A 17,513-nucleotide genomic window follows, 5' to 3' on the forward strand; every position below is an offset into this window, starting at 1 on the left:
GAATGGTGTTGCAACATTGCCAGCAACCTCCGCATCATGAAATAGCTTATTTATGTGTAACACTTCTTCTTAATTACTATTTAATATGCCTAATCACCATTTTAGGCTTCGAGGTGAAGTTGGTTTGATCAAAGACTTGAAGATTAACAGATTGAAATTTTCTGCCCAACCCGAGAAGGCAGGAATATGCAGTGTGTGAATGTGCAATAGAAAATAGCCGCAAACTGAAGGTTACCGTTTCCCATGTGTCTCCTTCGGATGTATGACGTTACCACGCATACATTTACAACGCCTACCTTTACCACACAATTTTTACAACGCAGGAACCATTACAACGAACTACCATTACAACGCATTTTTTTACAACGCAATACTTTTACAACGCATACCATTACAACGTAAGTATTGGTAAGTATATAATATTTTTTTTAATGTAATTATTAAAAATTAATTTAATTTATTTTAATTTAATATTATTTTTAATTTATTTTTACCCTGTACCCCTGTATCCCAAAATGGTAAGTATATAATATTTTTTTAATGTAATTAATTAAAATTAATTTAATTTATTTTAATTTAATATTATTTTTAATTTTTTTACCCTGTACCCCTGTACCCAAAAACCCAAACCTAGCCCTGAACCCTAAAAATACCCCTGTACCCAAAAACCCAAACCTAGCCCTGAACCCTAAAAATACCCCTTTACCCAAAAACCCAAACCTAGCCCTGAACCCTAAAAATACCCCTTTACCCAAAAACCCAAACCTAGCCCTGAACCCTAAAAATACCCCTTTACCCAAAAACCCAAACCTAGCCCTGAACCCTAAAAATACCCCTTTACCCAAAAACCCAAACCTAGCCCTGAACCCTAAAAATACCCCTTTACCCAAAAACCCAAACCTGGCCCTGAACCCTAAAAATAACCCTTTGCCCAAAAACCCAAACCTAGCCCTGAACCCTAAAAATACCCCTATACCCAAAAACCCAAACCTAGCCCTGAACCCTAAAAATAACCCTTTACCCAAAAACCCAAACCTAGCCCTGAACCCTAAAAATACCCCTATACCCAAAAACCCAAACCTAGCCCTGAACCCTAAAAATACCCCTTTACCCAAAAACCCAAACCTAGCCCTGAACCCTAAAAATACCCCTTTACCCAAAAACCCAACAATAAAACATTTTGACTATAATTATATACTTATAATAATTATATACTTGCCAATACTTACGTTGTAATGGTATGCGTTGTAAAGGTATTGCGTTGTAAAAAAATGCGTTGTAATGGTATTTCGTTGTAATGGATCCTGCGTTGTAAAAATTGCGTTGTAAAAGTAGTCCGTTGTAAAAGTTGCGTTGTAACGGTTGTTTACCGTCTCCTTCAGTCATAGTGTATATATATATATATATATATATATATATATATATATATATATATATATATCGGTATCGTGCATTCCACAGCTGCGGATCTGAAGGATTACAACACTTTGCTAGTAGTATTACTCGTGTGGGAGTGAGCCACTGGTGTTGCCATGTGGGAAGGGCTGCAGGTGGAGCGGCAAGACTGTGAAGGTAAAAACAAGAGCATTGTTTGAGAAATTAGAAAAGGATGATATTCAGTCCTCAAAGCTGTATTTGAGTCATGATTTTGTCAAGACAGGAGGCTACCTTTATGTATCAACTTTTATTTACTCCTTCCGAGCAGCAAAACTATTAAAAGCGCCAAACAGATTAAAAAAAAAAATCGCAACGAATAACATAATGGTCAGTCCCATATATGCTGGTTGACCTCCATTTTCCTCCTCTTTTGTTTGCTGCTTTTGAGCAGATAAGTATATCAGTATTTTATATTTGAATTTGTTTAGAGTGAGCGTCTTTATTGTGAGGTTTTTGTTGTTTGGGTACCCAATTTATGGGGATTATATTTGATAAGGTTTAATTTTTTCACAGATTTAAGTTTGATTAGAACGTACTTGGATGGTTTCATCTTTGTTTTTAAATTTTTTATTGTTTTATGGCAGAGGATTCATTTGAGGCAAGTTTCTTTAGACTTAAGATTTACATAGGGTTTTGAAAAGGAAAATGGGTGTTTGCCGCCTTTTGGTTGCGAGTAACTTGTATTTTTTTTGTCCTCGCGCTCTGGTCATTGAGGAAAAACAGATCAAGGTGCGAGGGATAGCTGAAGCATGTACGCCTCTCATACTGACACGCTGAGTGAGCGCGTGCGTTTCTTGTTAGTCTGAAGCGCAGAGTGAGCATGAGTATTAAGTGTAGGAGACACACGTGCACTGTGCATGAGCCTCTCTTTCAACAGGAGATTGAGCATATTAGAACAAGAACAGAGGCCCTAGTTGTTAAAGGTGGTGGTCCTGGTTTAACAACTTTTGGGCCGATGTCAACAGGAATCAGGCATGCAGGTCCGTTGCCTAGCAACGGTAGGCTCAAGAACTTCGGGCTTAGCTTTATCTGACGTTTTTGCCATTTTAGGCATCATTGGAGGTGAGACTGAGTTTAGGAAGGGGGTTTCGTCAGGAAAAGTATTGAATTTACAAAATAACATTTTGGAAAGGTTATTTGCAGTTTTATAATTTCTGGGAGCCAAAGTCTTAGGAGTAGGTATGGAGTCACAAGATAGTGAGGTGAAGCAAGGGAGCATTATAAGAAAGATTATTGCTCTGGAGATGGCAGTGCTCTGCAGGAGACAGTAAAAAAGTTACGCAAAGAATCAAAAGGGGGGAGTGAAGAGGTAGTGCTAGAAAGCACTCAGGTGGGCGCACCCTCCTCCAGTTAATGGTATAAATAAACAAGGTCCACCTCTAGAAGGTTTCCTGTGAACCAGAGTATATCAGGCATACACTGTATTTGTTAAAATACCCCTCACACACCAAAAGGGCCCTTGGTGTCATGCTTCATCATCGGGGTCTTCCCGCCCGCTGCGGGACGGGGCGTGCTACGACTAGCGACTACGCTGGAGCACTTAGATATTGTAAGTGCTATGTGAAGTGTATTGAGCGAGTGTGAGTAGGTTCAGGAGTGATATGGATAAGTGAGATTTAAAAGAATACCTGGCCTTATGAAAGCAAAAAATTATTTAATTAATCTTAGGCTGGTATCGTTAAAAATAGTGTGGCGGAGACAATCTAGCTTAACAATGGGCTAGTTCTCCTGGTGTTGTCAACATGTTTCGAGGCTGACTGCCTCTTCGTCAGGACGGGGTCAGATCCCTCTGTCACTCACTGAGGTTGGCAACAATGTGTGCTATGTGTATATACAAGTGAATAGAATATAGATTATAATACAACTGCAATATGGCATTCAAATTTGAACAGTTATAGCCCTGTCAGTATTTCTGAGTCGTGGGCCTGCAAAGATAAAGTAAGAGCACGTAAGTATTTACTGCGCGTCCCAGTGCGCGTTCATATATCACCTGTGGAAGGAAAGACATGGTGACATATATGGTGACTTTGCGATTGCCGGTAAAATACACTTAGGTGCTGTGACCTGTAGGTGGAAGGAAAAACACTACAAGACAAAACCAACACTTACCATAAACCACACTCTCTATGTCGTGAAGTTCTGTACAAGTCCATGGTGAGCTGTAAAATTAAAAGACTAAGGACTAAATACATACTGGAATTATTAGGAGTCTGTGCCCCATGAGCCGGTCTGGAAGAGGGGTACATGGAACTTCCATCTGTTGGTAAAGTAAAAGTGGGGCATGCCATGGTTTTAGAGTAAGGTCATGGTAGCAGGTGTTGAAAGTCTGGGCATAAGGCTCCCTAACGCGGCTATGCCGTACTTACTAGTTCACGAGCAGTCCTCGCATCCTCCCTCATCCGCGGCTTCCGTGGTGTAAGAGGAAGGAGAGGAGCATGCGGTTATATACTAGAGTAAATTGGATAATTACTAGCACCTCTACCTGGGACGGGCGGTTGATTGAGCAGAACACTAGAGCGGTGTAAGCTCAGGAAGGTGGACGGAAACGGGAGCCATCTTGGAACAGTATCAAAGATCAAAAACACGGGCGCCATCTTGGAGAGGCCTGTGTTGAAACTGAACTGGTTGTGAAATCTGTAGGCTAGACAACTTGGCAATTGCATGTGGTTCTGTTAATGCAGAGATGCCTGTATGTGCTACGGCTGGTGAATCATGTTTCGAAAAAAGGAGGTGGACATCTTGCCTAGAAAGCGCAAGAAGGGGGTATTGGGGTGAAGGTGTCACATAGAAGAAACCTGATATTAGGTTGTATAGTTGGATCAGGTCTGGAGGGTGGCCTCATGGATCCAGTATCAAGCTTCACGTCAATACGTATTATGGGGCCGCATACGATAATCAATCCTCATGTAGGGTAGGGAACACTGGGCCCGTATTTTGCAAACAGTTAATCAATACTAATGTAGGGTAAGGAACACAATGGCCCCTAACCTATTCAGAACGATCGCTGTGTGATTAAAGTGGCATGCCAACATACACAAGTGCAAAGTAGAGACAGATCATTGTGTAATTAATCCTTACTCTACAGTGGCATGCAGAGTGCAAACAGCCTATCGCTAGTGTGACCAGTTCAAGTTGGAGAGACCACAACCAGTTCTAATAGGGTTTTGATCTCTTGATAGTGGTTGTTCCTGGCTCAGTTGGGCCCTGGCTCAGTTGGGCCCAGGGTATGTCATCATTCAGCCCTGTGATGCGTGTCCCAAGACGAAACACCCATCTTTGCTCTTTCTCCAGGAGATCTTTCTCGCATTTAATTGATTCAACCACTGTCCACTGAAGATCTTGAATACCATGGCCCATGGTTAGATGGTGGGAGGCCATCTTAGTCGTGGTTTTTTGCAAAGTCTGTTGCTTCGATGTTCACCAATACAAATCTTGACTGGTCTAGAAGTCATTCCAATTTATTCTTTGGCACATGGGCAAGTGATAAGGTAGACAACATTTCTGCTGTTGCAGTTCGTGAAACTACTTTGTTCCCATGTCGTGCCATTTGAGAATTTGATTGTTTTGCTTTTACTGGTGGATACACAAGATGTGCATGAGCCACAAGGATGGTGGCCATTTACAGATATCAATTTAGGAGGGCCACTGTCTTTCATGATTCTTGGTCTACTGTGGACCAAGATGTCTTTTAAGTTGCGCCCCCTTCTGTGGGAGAACATTGGTTTAGGGAAGTTCAAAGAGCCACAGTTAAGGATTTTCCAGTGTTTGTTCACTATTAGTGATTTTGTTTGAGTTGATGTTGAATGTGGTTACACATATTGGTCTGGTTTCCTGTTCCTTTGGCAATGTGGGTTCCAATAGAGCCTCTCTATTATTGTTCCTAGCCCTTTTTAGGCCTTTCTTCACAATTTCTCTTGGATAGTTTCTGTGTAGTAGTTTTTGCTCGAGGTCTGCCGCTTGGCTTTTGAAATCAGTGATGTTGGAACAGTTCCGTCTGAGGCGAAGGAACTTGCCCGTAAGGGAGGTTATCTCGTAAGTGTCTCGGGTAAAAACTGTTGTACAGTAAGAGGCAGTTTTTAGGGGTAGGTTTGAAGTGGGTACTGGTATTTAGTCTGCCTCGGTTCTGGTAAATGTTTAGGTCCAGAAAAAACAAGTTTTCATTGGATACTGTGTGGGTAAATTTCAGAAATGGATCTTGCTGGTTGAGCCAGACCATGAAATCCTGGACAGACTGGGTGTCGCCCCCTCCAAATCACAAGCACATCATCAATGTACCGTTTCCAAATGACCACTTGATCACGGAAGGGGTTCTGTTAGTGGAGAATTTTAGTGGACTCCAAATGGTGAATATAGAGACCAGCCAGGCTGGGAGCAAAGGTGCTCCCCATGCTGGTCCCGTGCTTTTGTAGGTAATGTGTGCCATCATAGAGAAAGAAATTGTGCTTCAAAGCCAGACTGATGCACTCCAAAACCACATGTCTCGGGGTCTGGTATTTCCATGGTGTTGAGAAAAGTACCTCTTTGATTATCTCGAGGGTTTCACGATGGGGAAGACTCGTGTAGAGGCTTTCCACGTCCAACCCGAGCAATAGGTCATGCTCGGGGTCAAAAGGTATTTCCTCAATCAATTGTAATACTGCCTTCGTGTCTTTAAGGTAGGTGTCGGTTTGTTGGACTATCGGTCTCAAATACGCATCCGCGAATTTTGAGAGTGGTTCCAATATGGAGCCGATACCGGATACTATCGGGCGCCCTGGTGAGTAGGGTGCCTCCTTGTGGATTTTAGGTATGGTATAAAAATAAGGTGTTATGAGGTTGCTCTGAATGAGGAAGTCAGTTTATTTTTTGGATACCCAATCATGGGCAGTGGCCTCTTCAACCATCATCATCCTCTCTTAGTATCTCGTAATTCCGTCTGTCATTTAATAGTTTGCGGCATTCTCTATCATAATTCTGCTTGGTATGAATGACAATTGCGCCGCCTTTATCAGCCGGTTTGGGCCATGGTATTCAAGATCTTCAGTGGACAGTGGTTGAATCAATTAAATGCGAGAAAGATCTCCTGGAGAAAGAGCAAAGATGGGTGTTTCGTCTTGGGACACACATCACAGGGCTGAATGATGACATACCCTGGGCCCAACTGAGCCAGTAACAACCTCTATCAAGAGATCAAAACCCTATTAGAACTGGTTGTGGTCTCTCCAACTTGAACTGGTCACACTAGCGATAGGCTGTTTGCACTCTGCATGCCACTGTAGAGTAAGGATTAATTGCACAATGATCTGTCTCTACTTTGCACTCGTGTATGTTGGCATGCCACTTTAATCACACAGCGATCATTCTGAATAGGTTAGGGCCCATTGTGTTCCTTACCCTACATTAGTATCGATTAACTGTTTGCAAAATACGGGCCCACTGTGTTCCCTACCCTACATTAGGATTGATTATCGTATGCGGCCCCATAATACGTATTGACATGAAGCTTGACACTGGATCCATGAGGCCACCCTCCAGACCTGATCCAACTATACAACCTAATATCAGGTTTCTTCTATGTGACACCTTCACCCCAATACCCCCATTTTGCGCTTTCTAGGCAAGATGTCCACCTCCTTTTTTCGAAACCTGATTTACCGGCCGTAGCACATACAGGCATCTCTGCATTAACAGAACCACATGCAATTGCCAAGTTGTCTAGCCTACAGATTTCACAACCAGTTCAGTTTCACCACAGGCCTCTCCAAGATGGCGCCTGTGTTTTTGATCTTTGATACTGTTCCAAGATGGCTCCCGTTTCCGTCCACCTTCCTGAGCTTACACCGCTCTAGTGTTCTGCTCAATTAGCCGCCCGTCCCAGGTACAGGTGCTAGTAATTATCCAATTTACTCTAGTATATAACCGCATGCTCCTCTCCTTCCTCTCACACCACGGAAGCCGCGGATGAGGGAGGATGCGAGGACTGCTCGTGAACTAGTAAGTACGGCATAGCCGCGTTAGGGAGCCTTATGCCCAGACTTTCAACACCTGCTACCATGACCTTACTCTAAAACCATGGCATGCCCCACTTTTACTTTACCAACAGATGGAAGTTCCATGTACCCATCTTCCAGACCTGCTCATGGGGCACTGACTCCTAATAATTCCAGTATGTATTTAGTCCTTAGTCTTTTAATTTTACAGCTCACCATGGACTTGTACAGAACTTCACGACATAGAGAGTGTGGTTTATGGTAAGTGTTGGTTTTGTCTTGTAGTGTTTTTCCTTCCACCTACAGGTCACAGCACCTAAGTGTATTTTACCGGCAATCGCAAAGTCACCATATATGTCACCATGTCTTTCCTTCCACAGGTGATATATGAACGCGCACTGGGACGCGCAGTAAATACTTACGTGCTCTTACTTTATCTTTGTAGGCCCACGACTCAGAAATACTGACAGGGCTATAACTGTTCAAAATTGAATGCCATATTGCAGTTGTATTATAATCTATATTCTATTCACTTGTATACATAGCACACATTGTTGCCAACCTCAGTGAATGACAGAGGGATCTGACCCCGTCCTGACGAAGAGGCAGTCAGCCTCGAAACATGTTGACAACACCAGGAGAACTAGCCCATTGTTAAGCTAGATTGTCTCCGCCACACTATTTTTAACGATACCAGCCTATGACTAATAAATAATTTTTTTCTTTCATAAGGCCAGGTATTCTTTTAAATCTCACTTTTCCATATCACTCCTGACCCTACTCACACTCACTCAATACACTTCACATAGCACTTACAATATCTAAGTGCTCCAGCGTAGTCGCTAGTCGTAGCACGTCCCGTCCCGCAGCGGGGCGGGAAGACCCCGATAATGAAGCATGACACCAAGGGCCCTTTTGGTGTGTGAGGGGTATTTTAACAAATACTATGTATGCCTGATATACTCTGGTTCACAGGAAACCTTCTAGAGTTGGACCTTGTTGTTTATTTATAGTAAAAACGTTACTACAGAAAGAGAGATAAGCAGTCCATGTGGGAGACCATGAGCACTACTCGGTTCCTTATGAGGATGAGGTGCGCAGAGGACCAGGATGTAAATGCGCAAAGAAAAGAAAACATAAGGCGTTAGGTTCAAGTAGGAAGGGAGTCCAAGGTGGCTCAGATGGAGAGGGTGCCTGGTGCGGCATGGAGAAAGGACAGTCAAGCACTGCGAGTGAGGTGCTATTAGGTGTGATGGAGGTTAAAGGAGGATCGTCCACTTTGGATGAGTATGTATTAGATCTGGACGACAATGACAATTTTGAGGGGGAATTTGGGGATAATTCAGGTGAAGGGTCAAAGAAGGTAAATTCACTGACCCTAAGTGGGAAGAATCTTTTTTATCCCCGTGATATCTGACATCCCTGTGGAAACGATTGGTGGCCTTTGGAGCATGTGTCTGAATATATTAAACACTGTATTAGGAGGCCTTCGGAAAAGGAGGATCTTAAATGTGATTAGGACGGAAAGTTCTCTGCTGGACACAGATGATCTAGTCACAATGACCCTGAATTTGGATCTGGAAAAGATTACTTATTTGTTCAGGTTAGGTCGGGATCCAAGGAAGGGTTCATAACGCTTGCTCAAACAATGTCAGTACAAGCTCCTCGCCGTTTTAGGACCCTTAGCAAGGAAGTACGACTCTGTGTAAGATGCTTTTCTTAAGGAAAAGGATCTGAATATTTAGTTATTGAGTGGCTAGTGCCAACGCACAATGTTTTTTATAAAACGCTAAGCCTGGCCTATTAACTGAGTGCTGGAAGACGGTTTTGATGTGCATTAATCCTAAGTTAGCCTAGCTAGCCTAAAAAGACTCAAGTGATGACGCCAAAGTTCAAATTTTTGGCAAAGGTATGGTGAAGCCCATGGGGAAGTACGTGCAAACGTTGGCCAGTTTGAATAAAGCGCAGTTCAACATGAACAGAGTTTTTGATAGGGGTAGTTTTTCTGGGCTGGCTGGAAGGAGAGGGCAAACATTCAGGCGCGCCAATCATAAGACCCACTAATATGGCTACCAAACAAATGGTGTTTATGAATCCGAAAGAAGTCAAGGAAGTTTCTATCTCCGGAGGGGAAGGGGAGGAAGATTTAGATTGCCTGGAGGACGAGGTCAAAACTCCAATACAGGGCAAGGTGAGTACCAAGATTTGTATTGGTTCTACCCCCATAAAAGTGGGAGGAAGATTAAGGTTGTTCCACAATCAGTGGAGTCAAATACCAAAAGATGTGTGGCTGTTAGAAGCTGTGAGAGGATAGCTAATAGTGTTTGTAACTCAGCCTTATCAGAGAACTAAACAAGTTTGCATTCAACAAAGATTTGGAGGCTATACTGACAGGGGAGATCAAACAAATGATAGCAAAGGAAGCAATAGCAGAGATAGCAGAAGAAGAAAAAGGTTTTGTCAGTGCACCTTTTCTTGTGGAGAAAAAGGATAAGGGCTGGAGGCTGGTTACAAATCTAAGAAATGTCAATCCACATGTAAGGAACTGGCATTTCTAAATTGAAGGGGTGCAAATATTCGGAGGCAAGTTGCAGGGAAAAGGATTGGATGGTGAAGTTGGAGCCTCAAAAATGCCTACTTCATGGTCCCACTAGGAGAGGAAAGCAGGACATTTCTGCAATTCAAGTGTAAATGTATTTTATACCAATTTCAATGCCTGCCACTTGGTTTGTCAGCAGCCCCTTGGTGCTTTAGAAAAGTGTTGAACCAGTAGTTGTTCTTTTACGGGAGAGGGTTGTTCAGATGATAATATATCTGGATGATATTATATTAATAGGACAGGAGTTGGAGGAGATCAGTTGGTTCTGGTACAGAATTTGTTGGAGAACTTAGGTTTCGGAATACATTTGGAGAATTCAGTTTTGACAATAGCACGGAGTGTGGAGTTCTTGGAATTTGTAGTGGACACAGTGGCTTGTCAACTACAGTTACCAGTAAAGAAAGGAAGGAAAATAAGACAGGAAGTGAAAACTTTGTTAAAGATAGACCAGGTAAAATTGATTGAATTAGCTCGAGTGATTGGCCTGTTGTCTTAATCCGGTGTTTTTGTCCCTTAGGTCCATTACATTTACTGCTTTACAACGATTGAAGATGTCTAGTTTTTTGAGAGGTCTGTGGTATGGAGACAGTAGTTTTGAGTCAGTATGCAAAAATAGAATTGCAGTGGCGATTTTTGAAGTAAAACCGGATTTCATTTTAAAATTGGATGCAAGCAAATTAGAATGGGGAGCTTGTTGCTCAGGTCAGTAAACAGGAGGTGTTTGGAATGCGTTGGAAAAGGAGATTCATATAAATTGTTTGGAGATGAAGGGAGGGACTTTTGCGGAGTTTCAGAACACAGTTAGAGGGGCATTTCGTTCTTTTGAGGATGGACAATATCAGCAGTAACTTATATCAACAAATTGGGAGTAACAAAGTCTATGAGATTGGCGGATTTGACACAGGAAGCTGAAGTTTTGTTTGGGGCACACAATTGCATTGTAGGCAGTGTGTGTATCTGGTGTATCCAATGTTATAGCAGATTGGAATTCAAGGAATGTGATTAATTTTCAGCGATTGGAAGCTAATAAGAGATTTGTTTCTAAAAATTCAGGAGGTTCAGGACCTTTTGGGGTAGATCTTTTTGCATCCAGGTTAACAGCTAAGTAACATAATTATGTGAGTTGGAGAATGGATTCTGAAGCGATGGTGGTTGATGCTTTCAATCAGAATTTAAAGGGGATGAAAGGCTATGCTTTTTCACCATTTTTAATGATGCAGAGAGTGTTGGTTCAGGTGAGGAAGCAGAGGTGGCAGGTGGTGTTATTGACCCCATTTTGGAAACGCAGGTTTGGTTTCCAACTTTGCTGGAAAGGGCAATTGAGATTTCATTTTTGATTTAGTCATGCGAAGAGCTTTTGCAGGGAGTAGAACAGGAGGAGCATCCTTTAGTATCAGCGTGTTTGCTCAACCTTCTAGTTTGGAAGCTGTTATGAATTCTGGAGGATTCTCAGGCCTTTTGGGAGTAGCTTCTGAATTGCTTGAGTCATGGGCCCCTCATACAAAGAAGAAATGTAGAGAAGCTGGGAGAGTTTGGGTTCAATTGTGCTTGAAAGGAATTTGGATCCCGTACAAGCAGATGAGGTTGAAGTGGTTAATTGTTCAGCAGAATAGTTTGGGAAAGGTTTCTCATACATAAGTTAATTGTTATAGGCCTGCTACAGCGGCAGGTCATTCTTTGGTGCAAGCATTTCTATTGGTAGGATAGATGGATACATTTCTTTATTTGGTTAAATACTTAACTATAAAATATGTCAAACTTAACAATCATGTAAAACCAATACAGGAATAATAAAAGCTTCATTATTAAAAAAACATAGAAACATTCAAGTGCCATTTTGAAATAAATAAAAAAGCTTCATGTAACCACATAAAACAAGCATTGGAAATGCAATAGGTCTCGCAATTACGCGAGTCTGAACTATTAGCATTGTAAATGATAATGCCCTTTATTTTTGCGTTCTGGTTTTTAGAACATAAATAAAAGGCTTTGTCATTTACAAGGCCTATAGCTTAAATTTGCGTTAAAACGAGACCTATTGCATTGGAAATGCAATAGGTCTCGCAATAGATAAGTTTGAGTTTTGGATATGTAAAATGTCAAAGTTATTTTGTTTTGTGCGAGTTGCGTGGGTGAGTGGCGTTGCGTGGGTGAGTGGCGTTGCGTGGGTGAATGGCGTTGCGTATGTGAGTTGATTTTGTATTGTGTGAGTGGCGTTGCGTGGGTGAGTGGCCTTGCGTGGGTGACTGGCCTTGCGTGGGTGACTGGCCTTGCGTGGGTGACTGGCCTTGCGTGGGTGACTGGTCTTGCGTGTCTGCAAGAGGTGCTGTGTGGGTGAAAGTGGCGTTGCGTGGGTGAGTGGCGTTGCATGTGTGAGTGGGGTTGCATGTGTGAGTGGGGTTGCATGTGTGAGTGGGGTTGCATGTGTGAGTGGGGTTGCATGTGTGAGTGGTGTTGTGTGTGTGAGTTGCGTTGCGTGTGTGTGGCGTTTTGTGGGTGATAGTGGGCTTGCGTGGGTGTGAGTGGCATTGCGGGTCTGAAAATGGTGCTGTGTGGGTGAAAGTGGCACTGCGTGGGTGTGAGTGGCTTTGCGTGAGTGTGGCGTTGCATGGGTGAGTGGCGTTGCATGTGTGAGTGTTGCGTGGTGAGTGTTGTTGCGTGGGTGAGTGGCGTTGCGTGGGTGAGTGGCGTTGCGTGGGTGAGTGGCGTTGCGTGGGTGAGTGGCGTTGCGTGGGTGGCGTTGCGTGGGTGGCGTTGCGTGGGTGGCGTTGCGTGGGTGGCGTTGCGTGGGTGAGTGTGGCGTTGCGTGGGTGAGTGTGGCGTTGCGTGGGTGAGTGTGGCGTTGCGTGGGTGAGTGTGGCGTTGCGTGGGTGAGTGTGGCGTTGCGTGGGTGAGTGTGGCGTTGCGTGGGTGAGTGTGGCGTTGCGTGGGTGAGTGTGGCGTTGCGTGGGTGAGTGTGGCGTTGCGTGGGTGAGTGTGGCGTTGCGTGGGTGAGTGTGGCGTTGCGTGGGTGAGTTTGGCGTTGCGTGGGTGAGTGTGGCGTTGCGTGGGTGAGTGTGGCGTTGCGTGGGTGAGTGTGGCGTTGCGTGGGTGAGTGTGGGTGTGAGTGGCGTTGTGTGTCTGAAAGTGGTACTGCGTTGGTGTGAGTGGCTTTGCATGAGTGAGTGGAACATGTTTTGTATTTACGTGACTTAGATATATTGATATTACAAATAACAATGCTTTTATTTTTTTTAATAATTAATACTTAAATAATTTATTTAATTTGTAATGTCAATAGCTTACATTTTTGTAAATAACTTTTGTCCTATCAAAGAAAAATAAATCACAATGAAATGAAGCGGGCCAAAATGGTAATTTTAAACCTGGGTTTGCGTGAAAATTTCTTTTTACTACAAACCTCAGTAAAAATTAAGAATATAAAATTCCAAGACAGAGCTAGAGCATCATTGGCCGGATATGACAAATTGTTTATTTAATACGGTCATGGCTCTACGACCAGCTAAAGACATCGGTGGAAAAGAAGCTGGCGCCTCACACCCAGCAGCTACACTGCGCAGTAAAAGTCTCGAGTGTCATTTAAAATTTAATAGTGCGTCTGCTGAGTGTGGGGTCAGCGAGAGATGAGAATCAATACAGCTGGGCACGCTGCAAACACCAAAGACGATTCTGCAGCATGGCAGCCGCTCTCTGACTTCCCTTCCCAAATACATCATATTACCCGATAAAAAGGAACAACGGATTCCATTCCCTCATCGTGAAGTCCGCGAGACCTTGCTCACAACTCCTAGAGGTGTGCCGAAGTCACCAGGTTCAACGATATGAAGAGCAAATAGGGACAAATAAGGATGTTTCGCGGACAAAATTACCCCCAACTACTAGTGTCGAGCTTTTTGGAACCCCTCGAAAAAACACTGCAGGGGGCAGGGAGAAGTTAGGATGTGTTAGGAATGTTTCTTCACAACTAATTAAACGGCGCGAAAAGATCCAATCATCAGGAGATAAAACATGCACAAACGTGCCAGTCACAAATAAAAATGTTTAAAACGGTCACACAGAACAGCCTTGCTAAAAAAATAAGTTAATGTCCTGTAAGTCAGAAGGTTGTGTTCATTTGTTAAAAAAAAGTAAAAAAATAACCCATCACAAAATCAAATAAAACAAGTTACAATGAGCGTGCACCTCTCGGGCCGAGGAGAAAGACTTCACCTGCCAGTGAAACAAGATTACACGGATCCAACCGCCCGAAGCCCGCCAGGCATTTAAATTAGTGAAAGAGCGGCCGGAGATCAAAGGAAGGGTGAAAAAAAAGCAATTAGAGGGGAGGAGATGGGAGGCCAGCGCAGCCACTGCCAAACGAGTCACGGCCTGCGGCCGTGAATAGGTGACGACGGGGGGCGGGGAGCAGAGCTGTGTGAGGAACAGATGGGAAGGCTCGTGCATGAGAGACAGTCACGTGATTGGGATTTACGTGCACTGTCCAAAATCCGCCGCTGCCTTTGAGGTGGGGGGAGGAAGCGACAGGAGCTGAAAACGTGCTCGAGGGAGAGGTGGGGGGAGGAAGCAACAGGAGCTGGGGAGAGGGTACACCGAACAGGAGGAAGGGAAGGCTAAGAAAGCAAGCTGGGTCAAGGAAGGGGGAGAAAAGGAGCGCTGGGACGTGGAATACATGTACGTAGAAAGGCTGTGTTTGCGGGGAGAGAGGGGGGAGGTGCTGGTGTGGGAGGGGGGAGGTGCTGGTGTAGGAGGAGGAGTGCTGCTAGGGCAAGGCTGTGTTTGCGGGGAGAGAGGGGAGGTGCTGGTGTGGGAGGGGGGAGGTGCTGGTGTGGGAGGAGTGTTGCTACGGCAAGGCTGTGTTTGCGGGGGGAGAGAGGGTGGAGGTGTGGGATGGGGGAGTTGCTGGTGTGGGAGGAGTGCTGCTAGGGGAGGAGAAGCCCTGGCCGTGAATGCTCGTGCATGTTTGCTCACATGATTCACGTGAACTGCAAGAAAACCGCGGGGCTGAAAGCCCTTGGTTTGAACAGGATTTTGCCGACATGAATTCTCGCTCCGCTCGATGCGCATGCGCGCATCGATAGGTCGCGAGACCTAAAAAGGGTACAATTCTTAAAAGGGCCCTGTATCACTACCAAATACCTTGTATCTTTACCACACATCTTAAGAAGTGCCCCATACAAACACATGCACAAACATCTCCCAACATGGTCAGAAAAAGCATAGCCGGCCTCACTTGGTGAATTTTAGCCTCCTGCAGAATAAAAGTCAGGTATTTTTTTCTTTGGTAGAGTGTAGTAACCAAAAAACATGACCAAATGCAGCATAGTCTGCTCAGAAAATCAATCCCATTCCCACAGCTCTAGGTGGCAGTCTGCAACCTAACCTTTAGGGAAACTAACCATTGACAAACACGAAACGTCAAAAAGCCAGTTCTTGTGTCCCTTCATGAATTTGGCGAGTGAAGGCGTCTGTCCAAGGTGGAGAGGGTGGGTGTTCCATGCGTTTGCTGCAAGGAAGAAGGAGCGCCCTCCTGTTCTGGTCTTTTTGATGCAGGGTTCCGTCGCAAGAGAGAGCTGGCCTGAGCAGATGGATCTTTGGGGTGCGTGGAGCGAGAGGCAGTGGTTCATGTAGGCCGGTCCAGTGTTGTGGAGGGCTTTGTAGGTGTGGGTGAGGAGCTTGAAGGTGATGCGCTCTGCTCGACGGGGAGCCAGTGTAGTGTCCGTAGCTGTTGGCTGATGTGGCAGTGGCGCAGTAGGTTGAGGACTAGTCTGGCGGCAGCGTTCTGGACATTCTGGAGTTTGTGGGTGAGGTTCTTGTTGACCCTGGCATAAGACGTTGCCGTAGTCCAGTCTGCTGCTGATGAGGGCGTGGGTGACTGTTTTCCTGTGTTCGAGGGTAGTCCATTTAAAGGTCTTTCATAAGAGGCGAGGGAGTGGTAGCAGAAAGAGGTGACCGCTTTGATCTGGCGGTCCATTTTGAGTTTGGAGCCAAGGATGATGATTCTGAGTTTGCATGCGCGATCCGTGGGGTTGGGGGGGAGCGGTGGGGGAGGGATAGGGATGTGGGTACCCGAGGGCGGGAAGCCACCAGGTGTCATTACAGGCATTGGGGGTTTGCCCATGATAAGTACTTCGATTTTGTCCGTGTTTGGATGTAGGCAGCTGTTCTTCATCCACTTGACTGCTTCGCATCCTTTCTTTTAAAGCTGTGTTCGGAGATGTTCAGTTCATTTGATGAGGAGAGGATGAGTTGGGTGTTGGCGTATGATTTGAAGTTGAGTCCGTGTGAACTGACGATGGAAGCGAGCAGGCCATGTAGACATTGAGCTGGTGGGGCTGATGAAGGATCCTTGCGGGACTCTGTAGGTGGTCGCTGTGGGATCGAGAGGAAAGGAGGGTGTCTGACCCTCCTGTATTTTGACGGAGAGAATGAGTGGAGCCAGTCAAGGTCTTGTTCCGGATACCTGCATTGTGGAGTATGCGGACTAGGGTGGGGTGTGAGACTTTCAAAGGCAGTGGAGAGGTCCAGGAGGATGAGGGCCACAGTCTCCCCTCCGTCAAGAAGGGAGCGGATGTCGTCTGTTGCAGCGATAAGGGTGGTTTCGGTGCTGTGATTCTTTCTGAAGCATGATTGGGAGTTGAGGATGTCGTTTTCTCCTATGAAGGAGGTGAGTTGACTGTGGACTGCTTTTTCATTGACTTTGGTCGGGTACGGGAGTAAGGAGATCAGTCTGTAGTTCTTGAGGTCAGTGGGGTCCGCCGAGAGTTTATTCAGGAGAGGGTTGATCTTGGCTTGTTTCCAGTTGTCGGGGAAGGAGGCGGTCTCGAAGGAACGGTTGGTTCATCGAAGCTCCGGGGCAGCAATGTCTACGGCTCTGTGGTATTAGTGGTGGGGGTAGGGGTCCATGGGGGCCCCAGAGTGGGTTGACTTCATAGTCTTCAGGGTGTCTTCAATGCTAAGGGCGTTCCAGCTATCAAGTGTCAGTTGTGTGTTGTAGGATGTAGCGTGCGTTTGTTCTGCGTGGGGGTTGTTGTCGTACAAAGTTGTTGAGGATAGTCTTGATTTCGAGATGGAAGAAGGCGCCAAGTCTGTCTCAGAGGTCCTGGGAGGGGTGGGATGTCGGTAGTCTCACTGTTGGGTTGGGCAAAGTCTTTGATGCCTAAGAGTTTCTTACTGTTGTGTGCGTGGGTGGAGATTCTGTCCAGATAACCAGCTCTTCATGAATCACAAATGTGGTAGTACCTGGGGGTGCCCCAAGAGCCTCCTGAGGAATTTGTTCTCCTCCTGCTGAATCGGGTCACAGTTCCAAAAGCCCTAACGGTCACTACCATAGCTAGCCACTGAGACACACTTGGCCTTATAAACTTTGATCAGGGCATTCATAGGTTTCTTGCTCACCCACAGACTGAAATCCATCACAACCCAAGACAACCTAGCATGAGTTAACTTCTTTGACTAAATAGATTGGGCCCAGGAGGATTTCTGGTCAAATATAACACCCTGTACTCAGA

At 44.9% G+C, this 17,513-nt stretch overlaps 1 protein-coding gene across 1 annotated transcript in view; it reads left to right on the forward strand.

The window, feature by feature from the left end:
- The window catches only part of PPP1R37 (protein phosphatase 1 regulatory subunit 37), a 982,164-nt gene that overhangs the window by 376,753 nt on the left and 587,898 nt on the right, over positions 1 to 17,513 (forward strand). The gene's annotated exons all lie outside the window — the stretch shown is intronic.

This window comes from Lissotriton helveticus, chromosome 9, assembly GCF_964261635.1.
Source record: "Lissotriton helveticus chromosome 9, aLisHel1.1, whole genome shotgun sequence".
Classification (NCBI taxonomy): domain Eukaryota; kingdom Metazoa; phylum Chordata; class Amphibia; order Caudata; family Salamandridae; genus Lissotriton; species Lissotriton helveticus.